The following is a 14085-nucleotide window of genomic DNA, read 5'->3' on the forward strand; positions in this document are numbered from 1 at the left end:
CAATATTTAAAGATACGACTCAGACGCCGTCTCTCCGAACGAGGAGAAATATTTATGCTGATGACTGTCAGGCTAAGCAATCAACTCAGAGTTCCAAAACATGAAGTAGTTTTCCATTTCGTCTAGGGAGATTAGGAATTTGATGTGGGGGAAGCCTTAGGGAATTTCTCGAGATTCGTAAAACCGGTTCGTTAGAGGCATTGGGGACGATATTAAAGGCGTTAAAAGCAGGGCATTATTGGAAGAGCCGTTAATATATTGAAAGGGGAAATATGTGGGCTCATTTTTCGACTCCGAGGGGAGACTTTAAAAGGAGGGCCGGGCCGCCGAGGAGACCATATCTGGGAACGGAATTAATTCTCCTCTCGAATGAAAAGCGATTAGATAGGATCACTTAAATGGGAGATTGCACTTTAAGGTTGGCTTTTGGAAGGTAATGGATAGGTGGCGGGTCTGTACTTGTGTAGTAATACCCACGCCGGCCTCTGTGTTTACTATTTTGCTGCAGAATCTAGCTCTTGGACTCAGCCTTCTAACCAATTTATTTTTCTTCTATTACATCTTCTTTCTGTGTCGTGAGGTTTAGTTCCAGTAATCTTTCATCGTGGTTCATACCTCTCAGCTCGGGGACTAGCCTGGTGCCACACCTCTCAACCTTTTCTAACTTCGCTTTGTCTATGACTAGATGAGGACTCCAGGCTCCATATTCCAGTATTGGTCTGACATAAGTGGTATACAAGGTTCTGAACGTTTCCTTACAGAAGTTTCTAACGGCAGTTATATATTTATACATATAACAGAAACTGGGCTCTATCATATCTACACTTGAAGCTGTGTATGGAGTCAGCCTCCACCACATCACTGCTTAATGCATTCCATTTGTCTACTACTCTGACACTGAAAAATTCTTTCTAACGTCTCTATGGCACATTTGGTCACTCAATTTCCACCTGTGTCCCCTAGTGTGTGTGCCCTTTGAGTTAAATAGTCTACCTTTATCTACCCTATGAATTCCTCTGAGAATCTTGCATGTGGTGATCATGTCCCCTCTAACTCTGCTGTCTCCCAGTGACGTAAGGTTTAATTCCCGTAGTCTCTCCTCGTAGCTCAAACCTCTCATTCGGGTACTAGTCTGGTGGCAAACAAGACTAGTACCCGGACTGAGGGGTACGCGTACTGAGGAGGACGCGCGCGCGTGCGTGCTGTCTGTTGTGTTTGTGTACTAACCTAATTGTGTTCCTAATGTTAGTTCTGAGCTCTCAGAGTGCATGATCACGCGTGTGCGCGCCCTGGAGAAACCCCTGCCCCATCACCCCCCCCCCTCCCCCGATCATCACAACATGACACAACCCCTTCCCCCTTCTCCATACCCCCCCCCCCCGCACCTCAACAACAACAACAAGCAACAAACAAAAACAACAGCCATATTCATCATCCTCGGAATTATAAATCTGAAAAATGGACGCAAAAGGTTGAAAAGAATTAACAATCGTCATGTTGGACATTGTGTTTTACAAAGCTGAGCGTTCACAGAAACTTGAAATTATTGAGTTTAAATGTGGCGCGACCCCGTTATACCGACCATTTCCCCCCTCCCCCCCCCCCCACCCCCCCCCCCCCGTCAAGCCGCTCGGGAAAGGTTGCCAACAAGTAATTATAGAGGCGATATAGAAGGGAGTGTAGACGGTGAGGGAAAGCCTGGGGTTTGGGGGGGTGGGGGGAGGTGAGGGGGGTGAGGGGCGTGAGGAGAGGGGAGGCAGGGGGGGGGGGGTGAGGGGGAAGGAGGAAACCTTCTAGAAACAATCAAGGCGCTCAGCGGCCGCCGGCAACAAGCACAGGTTCTCTCAAACTGACTCGGCCGGAAATTCTTATGGTGGATAATGGGGCTGGGGGAGGGGGGGGGGGGAGGAGGGGTGCCATCCGTGGCAGGGGAGGTGTCATGGGGTGAGAGTGCCAGTGAGGACGGAGGCACTGTCGCTGGAGGTGGGGCTGTCACTTGGTGCGGGGGGGGGGTAACATGGGGGGTGGGGCGTCACAAAGGGAGCGGGGGAGGGGGTGATATTAAGGGAGGGGGGAGTCACTAAGGGAAGGGGGGGGGGGATATCGCCTTTCCCACCCCTGTATCTCCATCTTCAGGTTCAGTAATGTACCGCTGTAGGGTTGAACGTGTGCTCCTGGGCCCCGCCTCGCCACATCTAACGTAAGGTTATCTTGAGATGATTTCGGGGCTTTAGTGTCCCCGCGGCCCGGTCCTCGACCAGGCCTCCACCCCCAGGAAGCAGCCCGTGACAGCTGACTAACACCCAGGTACCTATTTAGTGCTAGGTAACAGGGGCATAGGGTGAAAGAAACTGCCCATTGTTTCTCGCCGGTGCCCGGGATCGAACTCGGGACCACAGGATCACAAGTCCAGCGTGCTGTCCGCTCGGCCGACCGGCTCCCGTGTGATAACAGTCTTCTCAACTATTAGGTCGTCTTCTGAACGTTACGGTAATTAACGTTACCAAGCAACCTGGCAGGTAAAGTAACGGGGTACATATATATACGTTTTCTACGCATCGAGTCCATAGGTTAGGTGGGTTGCTGGGGTTTGTACGCTTCTGGTCAAGTTAGAAGGTTGTATTTTCTACGGAGTGGCAAATCAAGAGGCATGGTATTTGACTATTTGGCAATGATGTTAAAATCTGCCTCTGAGCATAATTCTTCACTCTGACCTTCCTAGTGCAGACCTTCCTAGTGCAGACCTTCCTAGTGCTGACCTTCCTAGTTCTGACCTTCCTAGCGCTGACCTTCCTAGCGCTGACCATCCTAGTGCAGATCTTCCTAGTGCAGACCTTCCTAGTGCAGACCTTCCTAGTGCTGACCTTCCTAGTTCTGACCTTCCTAGTGCTGACCTTCCTAGCGCTGACCATCCTAGTGCAGATCTTCCTAGTGCAGACCTTCCTAGTGCAGACCTTCCTAGTGCAGACCTTCCTAGTGCTGACCTTCCTAGCGCTGACCATCCTAGTGCTGACCTTCCTAGCGCTGACCATCCTAGTGCAGATCTTCCTAGTGCAGACCTTCCTAGTGCAGACCTTCCTAGTGCAGACCTTCCTAGTGCTGACCTTCCTAGTTCTGACCTTCCTAGTGCTGACCATCCTAGTGCAGATCTTCCTAGTGCAGACCTTCCTAGTGCAGACCTTCCTAGTGCAGACCTTCCTAGTGCTGACCTTCCTAGCGCTGACCATCCTAGTGCAGATCTTCCTAGTGCAGACCTTCCTAGTGCAGACCTTCCTAGTGCAGACCTTCCTAGCGCTGACCTTCCTAGCGCAGACCTTCCTAGTTCTGACCTTCCTAGTTCTGACCTTCCTAGTTCTGACCTTCCTAGCGCTGACCTTCCTAGTGCTGACCTTCCTAGCGCTGACCTTCCTAGTGCAGACCTTCCTAGCGCAGACCTTCCTAGTGCTGACCTTCCTAGCGCTGACCTTCCTAGTGCAGACCTTCCTAGCGCAGACCTTCCTAGTTCTGACCTTCCTAGCGCTGACCTTCCTAGTTCTGACCTTCCTAGTTCTGACCTTCCTAGCGCTGACCTTCCTAGCGCTGACCTTCCTAGTGCAGACCATCCTAGCGCGGACCAACCTAGTGCAAACTATCCTAGTGCAGACTATCCAAGTGCAGACCTTCCTAGTGCAGACCATCCTTGTGCCAACCATCCTAGTGCTGACTTTCCAAGTGCAGACCTTCCAAGTGCAGACCATCCTAGTGCAGACCATCCTTGTGCAGATCATCCTAGTGCTGACCTTCCTAGTGCAGACCATCCTAGTGTTGACCTTCCTAGTGCAGACCATCATACAGCAGACCATCCTAGTGCTGACCTTCCTAGTGAAGACCTTCCTAGCGCACACCATCCTAGTGCTGACCATCCTTGTGCCGACCATCCTAGTGCTAACCATCCTAGTGCTGACCATCCTAGTGCAGACCATCCTAGTGCTGACCATCCTAGTGCAGACCATCCTAGTGCTGACCATCCTAGTGCTGACCATCCTTGTGCCGACCATCCTAGTGCAGACCATCCTTGTGCCGACCATCCTAGTGCTGACCTTCCAAGTGCAGACCTTCCAAGTGCAGACCATCCTAGTGCAGACCATCCTAGTGCAGACCTTCCTAGTGCAGACCATCCTTGTGCCAACCATCCTAGTGCTGACCTTCCAAGTGCAGACCTTCCAAGTGCTGACCTTCCAAGTGCAGACCATCCTAGTGCAGACCAACCTTGTGCAGATCATCCTAGTGCTGACCTTCCTAGTGCAGACCATCCTAGAGCAGACCATCCTAGTGCTGACCTTCCAAGTGCAGACCATCCTAGTGCTGATCTTCCTAGTGCAGACCATCCTTGTGCCGACCATCCTAGTGCTGACCTTCCTAGTGCCGACCATCCTGGAGCAGACCATCCTAGTGCTGAGCTTCGTAGTGCAGACCATCCTAGTGCAGACCATCCTTGTGCCGACCATCCTAGTGCTGACCTTCCTAGCACAGACCATCCTAGAGCAGACCATCCTAGTGCTGACCTTCCTAGAGCAGACCATCCTAGTGCTGACCTTCCTAGAGCAGACCATCCTAGTGCTGACCTTCCTAGCACAGACCATCCTAGTGCAGATCATCCTTGTGCCGACCATCCTAGTGCTGACCTTCCTAGTGCCGACCATCCTAGTGCTGACCTTCCTAGTGCCGACCATCCTAGTGCCGACCATCCTAATGCCGACCATCCTAGTGCTGACTTTCATAGTGCAGACCATCCTAGAGCAGACCATCCTAGAGCAGACCTTCCTAGTGCAGACCATCCTTGTGCCGACCATCCTAGTGCAGACCTTCCTAGTGCTGACCTTCCTAGTGCCGACCATCCTAGTGCTGACCTTCCTAGTGCTAACCTTCCTAGTGCAGACCATCCTAGTGCTGACCTTCCTAGTGCCGACCATCCTAGTGCAGACCTTCCTAGTGCCGACCATCCTAGTGCAGACCTTCCTAGTGCCGACCATCCTTGTGCAGACCATCCCAGTGCTGACCTTCCTAGTGCCGACCATCCTAGTGCTGACCTTCCTAGTGCTGACCTTCCTAGTGCAGACCATCCTAGTGCTGACCTTCCTAGTGCCGACCATCCTAGTGCAGACCTTCCTAGTGCCGACCATCCTAGTGCAGACCTTCCTAGTGCCGACCATCCTAGTGCAGACCTTCCTAGTGCCGACCATCCTAGTACAGACCTTCCTAGTGCCGACCATCCTAGTGCAGACCTTCCTAGTGCCGACCATCCTAGAGCAGACCTTCCTAGTGCAGACCATCCTAGAGCAGACCTTCCTTGTGCAGACCATCCTAGTGCTGACCATCCTAGAGCAGACCATCCTTGTGCCGACCATCCTAGTGCAGACCATCCTAGTGCAGACCATCCTAGAGCAGACCATCCTTGTGCCGACCATCCTAGTGCTGATCTTCCTAGTGCCGACCATCCTAGTGCTGACCTTCCTAGCGCAGACCATCCTAGTGCAGACCATCCTTGTGCCGACCTTTCTAGGGCCGACCATCCTAGTGCAGACCATCCTAGTGCTGACCTTTCTAGGGCCGACCATCCTAGTACAGACCATCCTAGTGCTGACCTTAATAGTGCCGACCATCCTAGTGCAGACCTTCCTAGCGCTGACCTTCCTAGTGCAGACCTTCCTAGTGTTGACCTTCCTAGCGCTGACCTTCCTAGCGCTGACCTTCCTAGTGCTGACCTTCCTAGTGCTGATCTTCCTAGTGTTGACCTTCCTAGTGCAGACCATCCTAGCGCTGACCATCCTAGCGCTGACCTTCCTAGCGCTGACCTTCCTAGTGCTGACCTTCCTAGTGCAGACCATCCTAGCGCTGACCATCCTAGCGCTGACCTTCCTAGCGCTGACCTTCCTAGCGCTGACCTTCCTAGCGCTGACCTTCCTAGTGCTGATATTCCTAGTGCTGATCTTCCTAGTGCTGATCTTCCTAGTGCAGACCATCCTAGCGCTGACCTTCCTAGCGCTGACCTTCCTAGCGCTGACCTTCCTAGCGCTGACCTTCCTAGCGCTGATCTTCCTAGTGCTGACCTTCCTAGTGCAGACCATCCTAGCGCTGACCTTCCTAGCGCTGACCTTCCTAGCGCTGACCTTCATAGTGCTGACCTTCATAGTGCTGACGCCCCACTCCCACAGCTGGTGGCCCAAGATGAGACGCCCCGCTCCCACAGCTGGTGGCCCAAGATGAGACGCCCCGCTCCCACAGCTGGTGGCCCAAGATGAGACGCCCCGCTCCCACAGCTGGTGGCCCAAGATGAGACGCCCCGCTCCCACAGCTGGTGGCCCAAGATGAGACGCCCCGCTCCCACAGCTGGTGGCCCAAGATGAGACGCCCCGCTCCCACAGCTGGTGGCCCAAGATGAGACGCCCCGCTCCCACAGCTGGTGGCCCAAGATGAGACACCCCGCTCCCACAGCTGGTGGCCCAAGATGAGACGCCCCGCTCCCATAGCTGGTGGCCCAAGATGAGACGCCCCGCTCCCATAGCTGGTGGCCCAAGATGAGACGCCCCGCTCCCACAGCTGGTGGCCCAAGATGAGACGCCCCGCTCCCACAGCTGGTGGCCCAAGATGAGACGCCCCGCTCCCATAGCTGGTGGCCCAAGATGAGACGCCCCACTCCCACAGCTGGTGGCCCAAGATGAGACGCCCCGCTCCCACAGCTGGTGGCCCAAGATGAGACGCCCCACTCCCACAGCTGGTGGCCCAAAATGAGACGCCCCGCTCCCACAGCTGGTGGCCCAAGATGAGACGCCCCGCTCCCATAGCTGGTGGCCCAAGATGAGACGCCCCGCTCCCACAGCTGGTGGCCCAAGATGAGACGCCCCGCTCACATAGCTGGTGGCCCAAGATGAGACGCCCCGCTCCCATACCTGGTGGCCCAAGATGAGACGCCCCGCTCCCACAGCTGGTGGCCCAAGATGAGACGCCCCGCTCCCACAGCTGGTGGCCCAAGATGAGACGCCCCGCTCCCACAGCGGAGTGTGGGGTGAGAGGGGGTAAGGCGGGGGGTGGGGGTCAGTAACCCCGGGAGGGGGGGGGCGGACGCACCTATAAACCGCACCTCACAACGCCTATAAAGAAGGGGGCCCACACCCCGCTATGATGAATACGTAAATATCAATCTGGAGCTGCGAGCCCCCCTAGAGGGACCCCCTCCTTTCTGGGGGAGGGGGGGGAGGGGAACTGAGGGGGGAGGGGAACTGAAGGGGGAGGGGAACTGAGGAGGAGGGTGGAGGGGAACTGAGGGGGGAGGGTACCAGAACTGTGAAGGGGGCGGGGATTGGGGGCGTGAGGAGAGGCGGGGATTGGGGCATGAGAAGGGAAAGGGGAAAATTAAGAAGAAAGAGGAGTGAAAGTTAAGAGTGTAACTACCGGGTCGTTAACACACTACACAAACAACTCTCACAAACAACAACATACACAAATCAAACATCTTAGAAAACGGGAAGAGTACACACCAGTACCTCGAGGGAGTGAGCGAGGGAGGGACTGAGGAGAAAGGAAGAGACTTAAAACTATAAGACGCGGGAGTAGGGAAGGAGGGGGGGGAGTAAAGCCCCATCCCCCCTCCCCTGGCCGGCCCGCTTATATCGGTTTCTTATCAGTCACGTGGTGGCCAGACGTCGGGTTCCCACGCGGCGTAAGGCCTCTAAGCAGATGCATGAGATATACCTGAGGCAAAGCCGCTCCTGGAGGGGGGGGCGGGGGCTTTAGAAAGCAAAGAGGGGGAGAGAGACAGGAGGGGCAGAGACGGGAGGGGGAAGGAGAGGTGGGGAAGAAACGTGTGGAGACGGGGAGGGCTTAGGAAAAGTGGCGAGAAGGGAGAAAGGAGGGAGAAGAAAGCAGGAGAGGGGAAGTGGGAAGGGGGAGGATTAGGAAGGGGCAGAGGCACACGTCGACGAAAGGAATAGGGAGGGGGTGGTGGCGGAGGATGTAGGGGAAGTGGGAAGGGGATAGGGGGTGGAGGGGGGGGAGTAGCAAGGAGACAGGGGGATGAATGGGATAAGAAAGGGAGTCAGAGAAGATGCGAGTAGCGACAGGTGACGGTGACGAGCTCTTCCGTCACGCGACGCAGTAGTCACGTGTTACGACCGTCACGCGACGCAGTAGTCACGTGTTACGACCGTCACGCGACGCAGTGTGAGAGCTGGGACAGTGTCAAGATACAAATAAAGTCTTGTTGTATAAGTTTTTGGGTTTTATTTATAAACACATTTAGGAACATCTGCAGCTGCCCTAGACTATATGAAGGGGAGTACAGTGTGTGTCAAGAACTAGCTGCCCTAGACTATATGAAGGGGAGTACAGTGTGTGTCAAGAACTAGCTGCCCTAGACTATGTGAAGGGGAGTACAGTGTGTGTCAAGAACTAGCTGCCCTAGACTATATGATGGGGAGTACAGTGTGTGTCAAGAACTAGCTGTCCTAGACTATATGAAGGGGAGTACAGTGTGTGTCAAGAACTAGCTGTCCTAGACTATATGATGGGGAGTACAGTGTGTGTCAAGAACTAGCTGTCCTAGACTATATGAAGGGGAGTACAGTGTGTGTCAAGAACTAGCTGCCCTAGACTATATGAAGGGGAGTACAGTGTGTGTCAAGAACTAGCTGTCCTAGACTATATGAAGGGGAGTACAGTGTGTGTCAAGAACTAGCTGCCCTAGACTATATGATGGGGAGTACAGTGTGTGTCAAGAACTAGCTGTCCTAGACTATATGAAGGGGAGTACAGTGTGTGTCAAGAACTAGCTGCCCTAGACTATATGAAGGGGAGTACAGTGTGTGTCAAGAACTAGCTGCCCTACACTATATGATGGGGAGTACAGTGTGTGTCAAGAACTAGCTGCCCTAGACTATGTGAAGGGGAGTACAGTGTGTGTCAAGAACTAGCTGCCCTAGACTATATGATGGGGAGTACAGTGTGTGTCAAGAACTAGCTGCCCTAGACTATGTGAAGGGGAGTACAGTGTGTGTCAAGAACTAGCTGCCCTAGACTATATGATGGGGAGTACAGTGTGTGTCAAGAACTAGCTGCCCTAGACTATATGATGGGGAGTACAGTGTGTGTCAAGAACTAGCTGCCCTAGACTATGTGAAGGGGAGTACAGTGTGTGTCAAGAACTAGCTGCCCTAGACTATATGAAGGTGAGTACAGTGTGTGTCAAGAACTAGCTGCCCTAGACTATATGAAAGGGGAGTATAGTGTGTGTCAAGAACTAGCTGCCCTAGACTATGTGAAGGGGAGTACAGTGTGTGTCAAGAACTAGCTGCCCTAGACTATGTGAAGGGGAGTACAGTGTGTGTCAAGAACTAGCTGCCGTAGACTATATGAAGGGGAGTACAGTGTGTGTCAAGAACTAGCTGCCCTAGACTATATGATGGGGAATACAGTATGTGTCAAGAACTAGCTGCCGTAGACTATATGAAGGGGAGTACAGTGTGTGTCAAGAACTAGCTGCCCTAGACTATATGATGGGGAATACAGTGTGTGTCAAGAACTAGCTGCCCTAGACTATATGAAGCGGAGTACAGTGTGTGTCAAGAACTAGCTGCCGTAGACTATATGAAGGGGAGTACAGTGTGTGTCAAGAACTAGCTGCCCTAGACTATATGAAGCGGAGTACAGTGTGTGTCAAGAACTAGCTGCCCTAGACTATATGAAGCGGAGTACAGTGTGTGTCAAGAACTAGCTGCCCTAGACTATATGAAGGGGAATACAGTGTGTGTCAAGAACTAGCTGCCCTAGACTATATGATGGGGAATACAGTGTGTGTCAAGAACTAGCTGCCCTAGACTATATGATGGGGAATACAGTGTGTCAAGAACTAGCTGCCCTAGACTATATGAAGGGGAGTACAGTGTGTGTCAAGAACTAGCTGCCCTAGACTATATGAAGGGGAGTACAGTGTGTGTCAAGAACTAGCTGCCTTAGACTATATGAAGGGGAGTACAGTGTGTGTCAAGAACTAGCTGCCCTAGACTATATGAAGGGGAGTACAGTGTGTGTCACAAAGCTACCTACGTGATGCCAAAATCCCCATGACACAGGATGTGTAGTCATACAGAGGCATGTGATAAGTGGTCTACACTGGCAGGCTCTGGATGCAATATAAGGATCTCTTCAAGAACACGAGAGTGAATAAAGTTATTGCAAAGCTCCAGGTACCTCATGCCAACGGGTCTGAATGGTTTAATAATTGGGCATTCAGTGATGTAGTGTGGGAGATCATGCCGCAGTTCCTGTTCACAGAGTTTGCACCTGGAGTGCTCAGGATTGGGAGATCCGTCACCTGTAGCCACCTGCCATAGGTAACGGCCGGAAACCCAACCTGATCCTGTTGCTTTTTTTTTTTTTTTTTTTTTTTATTAAGTTATGAGGTACATCTGCATTAGTGCAGCTACCCTAGACTATATGAAGTGGAGTACAGTGTGTCAAAAAAAAGCTAACTAGGTGATGCTATAAAATCCCCATCACACAGGATGGTTAGTCATACAGAGGCATGTGATAAGCGGTCTGCACTGGCAGACTCCGGATGCATTTTGAGGATATCAACAACATAAGATTGAATAAGGTAGCAGTGGTAATACAAGTCCCCATCTCGCAGGATGGTTAGTCATACAGAGCCATGTGTTTAATAGCCTGCACTGGCAAATTTTGGGTATACTGTGAGGATATCTTCAAGAATACGAGAGTGAATAAAGTAATTGCAAAGCTCCAGGTACCTCATGCCAACTGGTCTGAAAGGTCTAATAACTGGGCATTCAGTGATGTAGTGCGGGAGATCATGCCGTAGTTCCTGCTCACAGAGTTTGCAACTGGAGTGCTCAGGATTGGGAGACCCGTCACCTGCAGCCACCTGCCACAGGTAACGGTAACCCAACCTGATCCTTGCAACCACTGTGTCGCACAGTCTAGTGGACGTTTTGTGCTGTCCATAGATGTAGGTTTCAGATCTGAACAAATCATAGCTTTTTATACTAGTACTTTCAGGTCGTTGGGAGTCAGTAAGTTCTTTCCTATCAGATCTGAATGTTTGGACCAATACAGTTTTGACAGCAGAGATGGGGATACCTAGATCTAATTCAACTTCAAACTTGTTACACGCTAATTTGGCTGCAATGTCTGTCTCATTATGATTGCTGGGGGAAGAGCTGGCTGAGAAAAGTCTACGGAGTCTGCGAACCCGGTTTTACTAAGACTCGTGTCCTCCATCTTGGCGCTCACTCTGGTACTCGCCTAGATGATGAGTACTAGTGTCAGCCAAGGCCAAGGACACTAATCATATTAAAACTGGGCCGGCGGACACCGTAGACTTTTCTGAACCAACTCCCAACCACACACACACACACACACGGACTTCATACATATAGTCTAGGGCAGCTGCACAAACGCAGATGTACCTGAATGTGTTAATAACGAGCCGGCCTAAAGTGACGAACTTGAGTGCCGGCTCCTGATGAGCCGGCTTAAAGTGGCTCAGAGGGGTCAAGTGTGTTCACTACCAGGATGCTTCATCCACTGATGGACATGTGTACCATCGAGAACAGGTTGACATTGTCGAGTCATCCTCCAGACTGAAGGAACAGCCTTCAGGCTCCAGCACCATACTATGAAAAGACTTCAGGTGATCGAACACGTTATAATGGAGTCCGTGGACTTCCCTAGTCCGGTGTCCCCGCTCACACCCTATAATATAAACATACATTGAACCGAGACGAACAAAAGTGTAAACCGGTGTACCGAATCACCTACAGCTCATCTGAGAGCAAGGGAACCAGGGGTGCAGAGCTGGAGGTCAACATATCCACAATTAGCCAGAGGTTGGATGAGAGGCACGAGAGGTAGAGACATTGGTTATGGTCACATTACTGGGACAGGTTGCCAGGGGGTCTGGGGTGACGGGGTGAGGCGCGGATCTCCACCCGTCATGGCCAGTCTTGTGGTAGAGTGAAGGTGGGGGGACACCTGTTACGGCAGTACATGGGGGGGGGGACACCTGTTACGGCAGTACATGGGGGGGGGGGACACCTGTTACGGCAGTACATGGGGGGGGGACACCTGTTACGGCAGTACATGGGGGGGGGACACCTGTTACGGCAGTACATGGGGGGGGGACACCTGTTACGGCAGTACATGGGGGGGGGACACCTGTTACGGCAGTACATGGGGGGGGGGACAATACAACAAGGTGAGGGGACAATAGAACAAGGTGAGGGGACAATACAACAAGGTGAGGGAACAATAGAACAAGGTGAGGGAACAACAGAACAAGGTGAGGGGACAATAGAACAAGGCGAGGGAACAACAGAACAAGGTGAGGGAACAATAGAACAAGGTGAGGGAACAACAGAACAAGGTGAGGGAACAACAGAACAAGGTGAGGGGACAATACAACAAGGTGAGGGAACAGTTGAACAAGGTGAGGGAACAACAGAACAAGGTGAGGGGACAATAGAACAAGGCGAGGGAACAACAGAACAAGGTGAGGGAACAATAGAACAAGGTGAGGGAACAACAGAACAAGGTGAGGGAACAACAGAACAAGGTGAGGGGACAATAGAACAAGGTGAGGGAACAACAGAACAAGGTGAGGGGACAATAGAACAAGGTGAGGGAACAACAGAACAAGGTGAGGGAACAACAGAACAAGGTGAGGGAACAACAGAACAAGGTGAGGAAACAACAGAACAAGGTGAGGGAACAACAGAACAAGGTGAGGGAACAATAGAACAAGGTGAGGGAACAACAGAACAAGGTGAGGGAACAACAGAACAAGGTGAGGGAACAATAGAACAAGGTGAGGGAACAATAGAACAAGGTGAGGGAACAATAGAACAAGGTGAGGGAACAACAGAACAAGGTGAGGGGACAACAGAACAAGGTGAGGGAACAATAGAACAAGGTGAGGGAACAATAGAACAAGGTGAGGGAACAACAGAACAAGGTGAGGGAACAACAGAACAAGGTGAGGGAACAACAGAACAAGGTGAGGAAACAATAGAACAAGGTGAGGGAACAACAGAACAAGGTGAGGGAACAACAGAACAAGGTGAGGGAGACATCATAATCATGCCAACAGAGCGGGGTAAGATTACAAGGTGTACCAGGCCAGACTGTAAGATACAAGTGACGTACTACTCGGTTACAAAACCGGAAAATTGTCTGCACCATCTTCACTGCGGCATGACCTTAGTAAGCAGACAGGCCATACACACACGTATTAAGAAACCTTCAGAAGGCCTATGTGGGCCTATACGAGTCAGCTCCTCTTTATATCCACCCAAAGTCATTCATACACGTGTTTAACCTTCTCTTGAAACAATGCAGCGATCCCTATTATAGCACCCGGTAACTAGTTCAATACATCATCAACCCAGTCTCAAAAAAATGATTTAGTCAGATCTAATTCCTGCGTCTGAATTCATCCGATTTCTATCAACAATTTCGTGTTCAATTTTGTGTTGATGTATTTTTCATCCTTCACTCTTGCCGGCTCAACACTGAGGGTTTTCCTTTGATTCACAGTTCTAGGGGTTTGTGGTGGGTGCCCCAGGACGTGAGGCCCGCAGGACGTGAGGCCCGCAGGACGTGAGGCCCGCAGGACGTGAGGCCCGCAGGACGTGAGGCCCGCAGGACGTGAGGCCCGCAGGACGTGAGGCCCGCAGGACGTGAGGCCCGCAGGACGTGAGGCCCGCAGGACGTGAGGCCCGCAGGACGTGAGGCAAGTAGGACGTGAGGCCCGCAGGACGTGAGGCAAGCAGGACGTGAGGCCCGCAGGACGTGAGGCCCTCAGGACGTGAGGCAAGCAGGACGTGAGGCCCGGAGGACGTGTATATGTCGCCTCCTACACGTTCTGTATCTCCAGGGTATATTGGTTCAGAGTCCGTTTAGCAGTGTACAGATGTATTACCCGCTACCCCTTCTCCCTCCCCCACCATTACCCCTCCCCCTCAGAGAGAGAGAGAGAGAGAGAGAGAGAGAGAGAGAGAGAGAGAGAGAGAGAGAGAGCGCAGCAAGGCTAGACAA

The sequence above is a fragment of the Procambarus clarkii genome, chromosome 9 (assembly GCF_040958095.1).
Source record: "Procambarus clarkii isolate CNS0578487 chromosome 9, FALCON_Pclarkii_2.0, whole genome shotgun sequence".
In the NCBI taxonomy this organism is placed as follows: Eukaryota; Metazoa; Arthropoda; class Malacostraca; order Decapoda; family Cambaridae; genus Procambarus; species Procambarus clarkii.